This window comes from Sinohyriopsis cumingii, chromosome 11, assembly GCF_028554795.1.
Source record: "Sinohyriopsis cumingii isolate HCF-2022 chromosome 11, ASM2855479v2, whole genome shotgun sequence".
Classification (NCBI taxonomy): Eukaryota; Metazoa; Mollusca; class Bivalvia; order Unionida; family Unionidae; genus Sinohyriopsis; species Sinohyriopsis cumingii.
In genome coordinates, this window is record NC_142971.1 from 77,585,746 (window position 1) to 77,599,175 (window position 13,430).

General features: G+C 35.3%; 1 long non-coding RNA gene across 1 annotated transcript in view; it reads left to right on the forward strand.

Annotated features, from left to right (window-relative positions):
- LOC149788794 (uncharacterized) overlaps window positions 1-13,430 on the forward strand; it is a 46,188-nt gene that overhangs the window by 16,736 nt on the left and 16,022 nt on the right. Inside the window, exons 3-5 of the long non-coding RNA XR_016424430.1 lie at window positions 3,559-3,582; window positions 4,438-4,470; window positions 5,121-5,163. This is a non-coding gene — a long non-coding RNA (uncharacterized LOC149788794). The remainder of the gene's footprint in view (window positions 1-3,558; window positions 3,583-4,437; window positions 4,471-5,120; window positions 5,164-13,430) is intronic.

Genomic DNA, 13,430 nt, shown 5'->3' on the forward strand with positions numbered 1-13,430 from the left:
TCCAAACAAGGCTTGTCAGTTACAAGCGGACTATCCACAACCTTGTCGTTTCTTAGGTCGTTGCCTAGCAATAAATGAATGCCCTCAATGGGTAAAACAGAGACTATCCCCACTGTAACGGGTTCTGAGACAAAGTCTGATGACAAAGTTAAACAATGGAGATGAACATTAACAAACCCGTAATCTACTCTCTGAATAAGAACACTCTTATTAGAAAAAGACTTCTGAAAAAATGCAAACTACCTGATAATAAAAGACTCTGAGAAGCTCCCATGTCCTTTAAAATATTAATGGGATACGATTGGCCGAATCACCCAAGAGTGATCTAGAACCCTTCGATATAAATGGTTCATAATTATCCATAATAGAATCAGACTGGGGTTTATTATTAATGTATTGCTTTCATTACATGACAGTGGCCTTAAACTCTCAGAAATAAGAGCATTTGGAATAAGTATGTCTTGAATGCCTATTTTTTAATTTGTAGCAATCATATATAACGTGTGCTTTTCCTTGCTATAGGTACATGTAATTATAGACAATTGTCTTGAATCAAGCTTATCAGAAGCTTTATTTATAGAAGTTGTGCCAATCTGAGTTTTAGAAGGGCTTGCATTAGACTGAAATACTCTTCTGCCAAATGAATGTTGAGTAGCATTCTTGTTAACAAAATAAACATTATGAATTAAAGAATACTCATCGGCAGCTCGATCAGCATTTTCCAAGGTTTCAATCTGATGCTCGTCAAGATAAAACTGATGTCACAATGGACACAGTTTTTGTAATATAAGTCGTTTGAGACTTTTATTATCTTGATCAACTTTCTTTTCTGAGCACAATCTATCAAAAATCTGCTCATTTTCTCTAGCAAATTCGAGTTGAGTTTGTACAGCTTCCTTTTCTGTAGGGACTAAATCATTACCCGTTGAGATGCACATTTTGACCGAATCATAGTCACCACTCATCCTCCTCTCTTCGCATTTGCATTTCTCTTCCTTTCCCTCTTTCTTCCTTTCGCATTTTTATTTCTGTAATTGCATTTGTCTATCTTTCTATTTTTATTCCATTTGTAAATGCATTCGTGTGTCTTTCTTTCTTTCCTGTCTGTCTATCTCCTCTTTCTCGAATCGTAACTATCTTTCCTTTTGTAATATCATTTGTTTGTTTTTCCTCCAATTTCAATTGTTCTTTATCGTGTTCCAAAAGCGACTGCATTTGCATTTGTTTTGCTTCTTTATCTTTCTGAAGCTCCAGCTTTGTCAACTCCAAATCCATTCATTTACCTTTTATGTCAGAGCCTGATACAGGCTTACTGATCGAAAACAAATCAGTTTTAACTAAAAATATTCTTGTTCTACCAAATAATGAAACAAAATACTTCTTATATACTTCTTCGTTACGGAAACATTTACCTCAGAAAGATCGAATGAAGCAAATCATCTCTTTTTAAAATATCTAATTGTTCCTGGATAAGTTGTGAACGAAATGTTTCTAATTTTGATTGACATTGTAGAATAAGCTTTCCAACTCCACTAAGATTTCAAACACAATGGGAATTAAAATTTCAAAAAACAATGTTTACTTAAATATTATTTCGAAAATTCAAAATAATCCCAGCCGATCTCCCAATCAATATGCTACGGGTTTACGCTCGAATAAACAGCAACACAAGGAAGATTAAAAACAACAAGTTTTGACAGATATAATATATAATTTATTTCCCTGGAAAAATTCTGTAAAAATGAAACAATATGAAATTAAAAATCCAATCCCAAAATAATCCAAGAATAATCCACGAATACGATTTTATGAGTCCTAATAATAGAATGTTCTAATGATTTTAAGTTCGAGTCCCGTCGAAGAAGCCAAGATGGAAGGCGATGACGTATCATGTAGCATGTACAGTCTTGAAGTCGACAGTTCCTTGTAGAACAAAATAATTAATCCTCCGGCCTTGGAAATCCAAATGTTATTTTTATAACAGATGTCGTTTTTCCCTTACCCGAAAACAATCACATCAAATCAAACACAAATTAAATCAAATATAAGTAACAATTATCTGAATATAATTATAAATAGTTTACATTCTAAACCAGTTTAGATATGAATGATATTAAACTTTATACTTTTTTATATAGATTAATCTAAAGCATATTTTAAATGTGCCAATGCAGAAGAGAGATAGGCCAGAATAAAAAGAGCAACATTCGCAAAATGGTACACTAACACAATCCTAATCGAAGACTTCAGATAGGAATTCAGGCAATAAAGGTTTCCTTTGATATTTCAAACTACAAAGATAATCAAATGCATAGCGACATCATATGTACCATAATTTGTTTAAGGTGTTTATAGCTTGTTGTTGTTGTTGCTGTTGTTGTAAGGTTTAACGCCATTTTCAGCACAAGAATGGCTATTCATGGCAGCCAGTAGTAATGGTGGAGGAAGAACCAAGTGAAAAACCCGGAAAGAACCACCGACTCACGAGAAGCTAATGGCAAACTTTCTCACATACCCACATAGCATGTGAGACACGAACACACGAAGACAGAGGTGAGATGGCAGTGATCCGTAACGGAGAGCGCTTTAGACTACTCGGACACTCGGGGCCCCTATACATATTGCAGTGACAGCGATATATATATATATATATATATATATATATATATATATATATATATATATATATATATATATATATATATGACCTAAGTGAGCATGTGTGTTTCAACACAAGCAACATGCACATTGAAACCGTTTGTTCGGTTTTGTTAAGGGCATTTAATAACCGCCTTTAAAGAGGTTAAGACATCATCTATCTCAATTATGCATGGTGAATATGAAACCCTCTAAGCTGTTGCTCGTACTCTCTTGGGCTTTATTGTTAAATTAAATAAAGAAAGATGCAGTATGCAAAGTCTAACTGTCATTGTTGCTTGTTAATGGGAAGAACAAATACTCCCCGATATAATAAATATTTCAATGGCATCTATCCCTCATTCGCGTATTTAAATACTGCTTACTAACTGGAGAAGATACACTTTCCAACAGAAGACATATGTTATTTACTCAAAATTGATACATAGATAACCTTTATATTAATAATAATCATGTATTTTCAGACAAGAGCAGCTTGGTGTTCTTGTTCATCTTCCTATTTTCATTTTACAGGATCATCTTAATTTGGATGTCAAACATCTCTACTCAATAGATACATGTTTAAAGTTAGAGAAATTATCTTGGTCTTTTTGGTTTAAATATAAACTAATAATTTAATGATTTCCTTGTACAAGTGAATGTATATATATGTATAAGAATGTAAAAGCCTTGACGTTATAATGGATACAACATTGACTTCGTTTTGATTTTCATTTTCCTGCAAATCGATATTGTTCTCTGATACTTTGACCAAGTCTAGGGTTTGCTTCAATTATGACGATACCAGTTCATGGGCATTTAAAAAAGGAAATATATTAATATATAAATACATTGTGTAACTTGCAAATGATTATAAATTACTCATGTATCACATATACAGATTCAATGTTATTTTAACAGGAGATAATCGGGATGTACAGTCAGGTAGGTAAAGGCTTGTCATACCATTAAAAATTACAAGATGATATGACAAGTTTAACGTAAACACCTGAATCGAAACGTTTTGATATGTGGTAAATATATAAGTTGGGTGGATGACTCTAACTAAAGCTTCCTACGGACTATTATATCATTCTGCATTTGTAAAATTTGAATGCGTACTCGCTTGAGAGTTTTTGTAAAAGTATATTTCAGCGATTCGTGGCCTAGTGGTTAGAGCGTCAGCCACTGATGCCGGTTGTCGCGGGTTCGAACCATGGCCGAGTTATACCAAAGACTTATAAACACATTGAGCTAGGTTAGTGGTAGGACTGGTCGTCCTGGTGTCAGGATAATGTGAATGGATGTACAGCATGCTACATGCCATCGGCATGATGCAACAGTGCTACAAATCAATATAAACTGTCACACAGCAGACATAGTTTCGATATGACTGAATATTTTTAAAGGTACGTTACAAAATCCAAATAAAAAAACACACACACACAAATGTTTTGCAAGTGAATTTCAAAATAGCAAATCTCTGCATTACGTTTTTAATTCATTAGGCATACCTGAGATACACATGAGATTCCACGACAGTTTCGTGTACCCTGATGTTTTGGTAGTTTGAAGTAGTATTATTTTGATATATTGTTTCAACATTTCTTTCTCAAATTTGGCTGTGTTTATGAGCGAAAAATTCTAAAAAAACGTACATTTATTATCTAGACACGAATGAGATAAATATAAGTTTACATTGGATACATGTATGTTTACATATATTGGGTTGCCGTTAGGTAGGTCTTTAATTGGTTGTGTTAATACCTTCTTAAAATGGTACTATTCTGATCATTGTAGGCATGGCAAGATATTCAAGGCCGTCTATTTCAAGTAAGTAAACGATGCATTTGATTCAACTCACTATTTTTATCAGAGACTAACATATAATAAGAAATACATTTTACTTTATATAAAAAAATATACACAATATCAGAAAATATTATAGATATAACCTTTGGACTCATTTATGTCTTAAGATTTTTGCAAGAAAATGTGTGTCCTTGCTGAATATCATTCGATATTTTAATCGTCTTAGTTATTTTAATTTTGGTTCTTAACATTTTCGCAGGGATATATATATATATATATATATATATATATATATATATATATATATATATATATATATATATATATATATGTATATGTATATATATATGTGTGTGTGTGTGTGTGTGAGTGTGTGCATATATGTATATATTCTGTGTTTGTCTTAGTTTCAGCTAATACTTTTATGAGAGTTTGTGTAAACATTTTTTCTTTCCTTGTTCTCCGCTAAAGTTCCTAGTGGAAAGTTTCAAAAAAGAAATGTATTATATAAATTAATAATTATATAGGGAGAATATAGAAACATAATGAAGTTACGTAGGAGCGTAGGAACGTTTGTAAATGTGCAGCCCTTAATGGAGTTACACATATATTGGTAGCTTCGTGGCTTTGTTCAGACTTTCTAAAAATACAAATATGTTTTATCTTTATAGATACTTTTAGAAATTTCAGTTGATTAAGATCACCGTACTGGAGGTAAGTAAACAATTAATTTATTGAATTGTGCTTTTTGCCATCGATCTATAACAAATAAATCTTATTTTATAAGGAATAATAATAGAGAATATATCACAATAACACTACTACTATTACCACTAATGCTGTCATATTGACATTACTTCCAACACTGCTAAAAATGATAATAATATCAACAACAACAGCAACAACAGTAGCATGATTAACAATTATTTAGTATAAAATGAAAATTGCGTTCATGAATATGGACCAGTTTACACAAATCGTTTGCGTCATAAGCTAAAGGTCTTTCTTCAATTAAATTAAACAAAACTAAATAAAATAAATAATTAAGGTGAGGAGGCTAATTTAAAGAAAGTAGCTATTTACACCGGTTAATACTGATACGGATGCAACAACAATTCCATATGGTAATAGGTAACGTGGTCGTCATTCCGTTCACACCAATTTTAACAGGCACCCATTTGGTTTCCTCTAGTATAACAGTACCCTTGGCGAGTTCATCTCGAGGGTACCACGTTCTCTTAGAAACACTCCGATTGCACCTGTGCTTTTTGACTCACTTGTGTCTAAATATTGCTGCAAGGAAAAGTGTGTCCTTATTGAATATCAGTAGATCTCTTTCTCGTCTTAGTTATTTTAATTTTTTCTTAATATTTTCGAAGTTGAATGTAAGGGGGGGGGGGCTGTACGTCCTTTGTCCAGAATGTGAATGTGCTAACAATATGATTCTCTGCTTAATTCGCAAAAGAATTGTATAAATTATCAGTCATTGTTTCAGTGCATTGTTTATTTTAAACTTAACACAGGTCAAATGTAGGATCATGAACATTATGTTAGTTCCAATATATAATTTCTTCGGCCCATGCTCTAGTCTTTATATTCAGCTAAAGAATATCACACACTTCTTACTAGTATTCTATCTTGTGTAGTTTGGATTGTAGATATTAATTTTGGATCACTTGATCGTTGCATATCATTTTTTTGTGGAATCTACAGGCACAATTGTCATGTATTCAAGAAAGCAACTGTGTACCATCAGACAAGCGAGATGTATATCTTGTAACTCTGTCCGTAGGACATTATTTATAAATATTGGAAGACAACAACTAACTTATAAATAAAATTATGTTGTGTGATGAGCAATGAAGCCCTTAACATAATCACAAGACTAGTCTGAGAGTGAATATTGAAATGACATTCCACTGTTATCATTTTTTTCATTAGTATCCTCTAAAACGCAGCATTCACTCAGTGGATCTACAGCCATAACATAAAAGATTTCCGACATTTTGAATATGGCAGACCATAATTGACATTCAATAAACAATCGAAATTCCTGACAAAAATTGTATTTACCACCGACTATGCGAAGGCTGTGTTTTATTTGTGTATGACAATAAGATCAAAGCATGAAAGTCATAGAACAAATTTATATATTGAAATAATGCCCTTAACATTCCAATTCAGTATGTCCGAAACATGTACGAAAACTATGCATAGAAACTCCATAACGGGTTGGATGCGTACACGTGACTATTTCTATATCATACTGTTCCCTGGCTAATAAAAACTTGTACCAAAATCCTGATGCAAATGTAGGCCGTAAGAATTGCATGGAACATTTACCCGATCGGTATATGTTTCTATACTGTTATTTGACCACGTTTAAAGAAATATAATATTTATTACACTCATTCGCGATTCGTCGAGTGTCGGAGTATTTCCTACTTTAGCTTATATGTAATGTTTTGTTCCTTAAGGCCAGATAACAAAGAACAATGTGCCTACCTTCATCATTACTGTCTCCTCTCTATGACCTATCATTTGTGCATAAGCTGATGGGTTGGTGATTATGCCTTTATAATTTAATTAATGTCATAAGTTGCGACTGGGGTATTTATTGCAGCTGATATCTGACATTGGTTGACTGTATTTTCGTTCTATACTGCATTATGCTCACATGTTTTGGTTTTTTGTCCTGCTCATTGACCACTGATTCTTATAATTTCTTAAATAATATTTGTATGGTTGGTACTTAGTATTATTATACGCTTGATAATTCATTGCTTGGATACTTATTTAAGATTTTAAGTCTTCACTATTATCATATATAAGCTTTTAAACGAATAGATTCATCGAAATTATGTGTACCCATGTCAGTATATATGTGTGTGTGTGTGTGTGTGTGTGTGTGTGTGTTTGTGTGTGTGTGTGTGTGTGTTTCTTGAAATTACATGATTTCCTTTTCATTTATCCTCCCCGCCACAAGCAAACATGCAAAAAAAGAACTACATAACTAGTACGATGTATCATCGGGCACGCGATCTATGTCACTATTTTATAGAAACCACTACTTTCTACTGTGTCAACTGCTTGTGTTATGTCGAATAATGTCGTGTAGATATTGGTGTACTGCTATTGGCATTTCGTTTTGAATTTACGAGCTGCAAAATCAAAGTCGGAGGTCCTTTCCGAAGTCGTTCTGACTTTCCCTCAGCAGATATTTATGAATGTTATGTACAAACTGATTTGTAGAGTTATGTTGAGGATCTTGAGTCATATTTGTATCAAGTTCATGTCATGACGGTGGTCACAACGATGTTAATTAACCAGAGCAAATGCAAACGCAATTACTGCTATGTATATGTTCTACTTATATATTATGAGCAAATGTATTAAACTACGTTGAATTCTAGGTATCCATAAACAAATCAGCCGAAACCTGTACCGTCACGTTTCAACTTGAATTATTCTGAAGAATTTATAGAATAATTGTACGTATATGAGGTTGCCAAATACTGAATGACTATAATTGAATTTATATATCTGACAGGGTATAATAACAGAAATGTTGGTCGTTACCCCTTTTCGCCTAGACAAATCTGTGCTTTGCAGACACATATTTACATGTTGATATCCCAATCCTTTTGTATTCACGTATATTACTGCTTGCATTCTACCAGTATTACTACATGCACTACTGCATGCCAATAGTATTCGTATTTGTACTAGAATTCACGGTGTAAGCAGTAGTAGTAGTGTTATATGTTGGTGTAGAAATACATAATGGCAAAATATTCGCATATCCCATGGTCTTTGTATGTTTCTGGTATTTGTCTTCAAACAAATTGTGCGCCTAAGATATCCAATACTAATAATTTCACTTCTTCTTGGAGTAAGGTGTCTGTAGTATATTCAGTGTCCTTCACATATTCAGCACATTCACCATATGTGGTGAAATTGTTTCTGAAGCCTCCACTTTGATGAATTCTGGTTTCTACTTCTGTGTACATTTATGGATAGCTTGAGTTACCTTCTTGCATGTTCCTGCTATATCCATCTATGATAACAATTCCATAATACAGCTCCATTATGCAATTCAAATCCTTGTCATTGTTAAATACTAGTCTGAGACGGTTGTGATATATATATTATCAATGAATACACGAAGTCTGAGCTCTGAATCATTTTACCCATTCGTGAGATACAGTTTACATAGTTGTCTACGCAAGTACTTCATGTGCAAGGAAATTTAATAAGAATATATATTAATGCCATGCATTTCATAATAAAAGTTGAACGATGATAATTCAAATAAAAGTTACATCTAGTTATATTAACTTGCACTATTCACTAGAAGTTGTATGTTCTGATGCATTTCATTTGTATACATTCATTTCCGTCAGATTCATTTTAGTAGTAGTAGTAGTTGATTGATTGATTGATTTTATTTTTAACGGCGCATCAGCACTGTAAGGCTATTTAGCGCCAAACAAAATGTTATATGTATAATCTTTTAGACCAGCGATATTAAAACACAAATATTTGAAATTAAAACGGTAAGATGGTAACGGTGAAAAATAAAGCTTCCCGATCAACGGGGGATGTAATTGTTGTACGTTAATGAAAAATGATGAAAAGTATTAAAAAGGGACGGTATATATATTGAATAAAACTGCACAAGGTGACAGCATAAAAGTTAGAGTTTAGAGTAAATATTTACTGCTTTCAGGAACTGTATAATACGAGTAATGTTTATAGTATCAAAAAGTTCTTCTGAAAATACTGATGTTCTATTTGGTAAGCGAACTTGCGTTGTGTGATTTCCACAAATGAAGGCTGCAGCAGCCTATTCTGCATCCTTTGAGCCGTCGGTATAAATTCTTGTGTAGTTTTTAAATTCGGTGAGGAGTTCATGGTAAGAGTTGTGGAAGACAGAATGGACTTGTCTCAGATATTTTTCCGTCATGTAGCGTAAAAAGTACTTTTGGTTGTTTAAGTAGCCAGGGTGGAGTTTCGGAGATGGACGTTTTCTGAATTCTAGAGAGATATATTTTGTAGTGTCAAGGTTGGATGATATTCTAATGCCAAAGGAAGGTATGGCGTTTGGTTTATTTTCGAAAAGCTTTTGTATTTGGGTTGAAAAGCAGCCGAAAAAGCAGGATTTAGAGGGTTTGATTTTAATTTGAGTGCATACTGTGTGGAAAGCATTTCTCTACGAAACGATAACGGTGGTTCGTTCGCTTCAGCTAGTAGGCTTTCACACGGAGATGTTTTAAATACTCCCAAAGCCAGTATTATTCCCTGGTGATGAATTGGATCAAGCATTTTAAGATATGATTTTCTGGCTGAACCATACACAACGCAACCATAGTCCATTTTGGAGCGAATAAACGTTCTATATAAATTCAAGATGACTTTTCTATCAGCACCCCAGTCAGTGTGCGCTACTTCTTTAAGTAGGTCAAGTGCTTTTAAGCATTTGGCTTTCAAGTTTTTTAGGTGTGGAATAAGTCAGTTTTCTGTCGAAGACAATACCCAAACATTTTGTTTCCTCAACAACTGGAATATGTGTTCCGTCCAGCGTGAGTTTAGGTTCATCGTGGTGTCGTCGTAACTGACAGAAATGCATGCATACCGTTTTTGATTTCGAGAATTTGAAGCCGTTCGTACTAGCCCAATTTTGAATCTTGTTGATATTTTGCTGTAGTTGTCTTTCAATTATATGCATGTGCTTTGACCGATAACATATGAGAAAATCATCAACATATAGTGAGCAATCCACACCAGGAGTCAAACACTTGGTGATGTTATGAATTTTGATATTGAAAAGTGTCACAGGTAAAATACTGCCTGGGGCACGCCCATCCCTTGCTGGTGCAAATCTGAGAGAGTAGAGCCCACTCGTATCTTGAATTCTCTGTCTGAGAGGAAGTTGGATATGAAAGAGGGCAGACGGCCTTTTAGACCTGTATCGTGAAGGTCTTTTAGTATCCCGTACTTCCATGTTGTGTCATAGGCCTTTTCTAAATCAAAGAAAACCGCTACTAAATGTTCTTTCTTGATAAATGCATCGCGAATGAATGCTTCTAGTCTAACCAGATGATCGTTGGTGCTGTGTCCATAACGAAAGCCACTTTAGAAAGGATATATTAAATTGTTAGTTTCCCGGTACCATACAAGCCGAGAATTGATAATACGTTCCATTGTTTTTCACAAACAGCTTGTGAGTACAATAGGTCGATAATTGGTAGGATCTTCGCTATCTTTACCGGGTTTGGGAACTGGTATTACTGTTGCTTCTTTCCATACCTTAGGTAGATTGCCAGTAATCCATAAATCATTGAAGAGTTTCAAAAGAGATGTTAAAGATGATTCTGGAAGATGTTTTAAAAACTGGTAATGTATTTTGTCAGGCCCAGTGGAAGTATCATGGGCCTTGTCTAAAGCCTCCATAAGTTCTGATAGTGAAAACAGTTGGTTGTAGCTTTCCGAGTTGTTGGATGTGAATTTTAAACGTGACTTTTCTTTTTGAGTTTTCAATTTGTGAAAGGCTTCGGAATAAGTAGATGATGAGTAATGTTTAGCGAATGTATCAGCAAGAACTTTTGCTATGTCACGTTTTGAGCTAAAATTTTTATTGTTCAGTTTCAGATGTCGGAAAGAATTGTGTTTTCTCTTTCCGTTTATTTTGCGAATCGTGTCCCAAACTATCTTAATTGAGGAACGAGAGTTTAAAGAGGAAACGTATTTCTTCCATGATGCTCGTATACTTTCTTTGATTGTGCGGCGAGCTTTGGCCAGGAGAATACGATATTTACTTAAATTCTCGGGCGTCGGCTGATTGTCAGATGTTTTCAAGGCTTCTCTGCGTTGTCGTATGGCTTCCTTACATTCCTTAGTGAGCCAAGGTTTTAGGGTTCTTTTACAGTTTGTTGAGGACTTGGGGATAGATTCTTCTGCAATGTGGTTAAAATAGATGTAAAATGCTGAATGGGGTCGTTAACATTGAAAACTGTATCTTCATTCAGCCTAGTTTTACAGAGTGTCTCAAACTCGGCCAGTCGGCCTTCTTTAAATTCCATTGTGGAATTACTTCATCAACTGTAGAGTTAAGATTTACAAGGGAGATTTAGAAGTGATCGCTGCTGTGAAGGTCATCAGCGACCTTCCATTCATGGTCCAAAATCAGCGAAGGAGAACAAATTGTCAAATCGATGCATGTGTATGTACCCGTGCCTGGGTGTAAATATGTCGGTGTTTTGGTGTTATATAGACACAGATCGTGTCTAGAAATAAAGTCTTCAACTTTGTGACCGCTGTCACTTATATGATTTGATCCTGTTTCCAGGTATCGCAATCCTTGGAATTTGCGTGGTGCTCTTTTCCACAGTTGACACAATGCGGAGTTGCTCTGCAGTCAGCTTGCTGATGAGAATTGTCTCCGCATCGGCCACATATTTGGCTTTTAGAGCAGCGGTCTTCGTGATGACCGTATTTTTGACACGAATAACATCGAAGGGGGTTGGGAATGTAGATCTCAACCTTCACTTGCAAGAAGCCAACTTTGACCACTTTGGGTATTGTTGGCTTGTTGAAGGTGAGTACAATGGTGTTGGTGTCCTGTAGGTTGTTATTACGTTTAATACGTATTCTGCGTACTGCAGTGACATCTTAATTTTTCATTCCTTCAATGATATCAGTGTCGCTGACTCCAGCCAAGTCGCGACAACGAATTACACCTGTGGATGTATTGAGTGTGGTGTGAGGGAATGAGGTCACTGGAATATCGAAGAAAGTTTATATTTTCTTGATATTGTCTGTCTGACCTCGTCGCTCACACTCTACAAGAAGGCAACCCGATTTCATTTTTTACGCTCTTTGGTGTTCCAATCAATCCTGTAATTGTTTTCTCGATCACAAACGGACAGAGTGAGGTACGCGGTTTCTTAGCATCTTTAGACTGTATAACCATGAAGCGTGGAAATGATTCCACACTACATGGCTGTCGTCAGAGTCAGATAGAGTTTTGGATCGTTTATTTTGATTTTTTTGGAAGTTTCCATCTTGGCGTAATTAAATTCAGCACCCGTGCTCCCCATCCACCAAGGAGCCCAACAAGGGGACACTTTTCAAGTGCCAGGGATACACAGATGCACTACTCAGCTGATAAAATTACCTTTGGTTGACCATGAAGTCGTAAATTTCTAGGGTCGGTAAAATTACCTCCCGATTGACCCGTTAAGCCACCGCCTTCTAGGAAGTCTTCTAAGACTTGGGAAAGGGAAAGATAAACGAATAGAATATAGGGGCAACGGTGGTAACAAGAGAGATACAAGGAGAAAGATAAGGTAGGTGAGAGAGCAAATAAAGACTTCCTAGGGCTCGGCGTGACCAGCCGGTTTGTCGAGATCGGGTCCATCCCGACCACCCGTCTAAGAGAAGTAGAGGCCAAAGTAGTGTATTGCATTGGAAAGCCTCTGCTCAACTACAAGGATCCTTTCCTCCCCCAACACGGGACGCAACAGGTTGCCTCTACTTAGTCGCCTTTTACGACACGTAGCGAAGCACGTCGGGCCAATTCTACAACCCCGGACCCACAGGGGGAGTAGTAATAGTAGTGGTAGTGGTAATAGTAGTATTAGCAGTAGCAACATTAGCAGTTGTAGTAGTAATACTAGTAGGTGTATTGGTAGTAGTAGTGGTTCATTATATTTTCATTCCTTAGTAGTGAGCCAGATCTTAATTTATTTAAGTTGTATCAGTTATCTAGGACACGGATCGCATGTCACAGATCTAGGAACGACAAAGGAATGGCAAGTATGTAGGCATCCAAATGAATTGAATTTCAACAATAGATTATTTGTCACCTGCTCAATCATGCGTGTCACATGTATTACTAACGTAATAATTTGTAATATAATCAAATCATTAATTTACCCATAATAGGTCATTTTGATCTACTCCCATTGATCATTAAAATA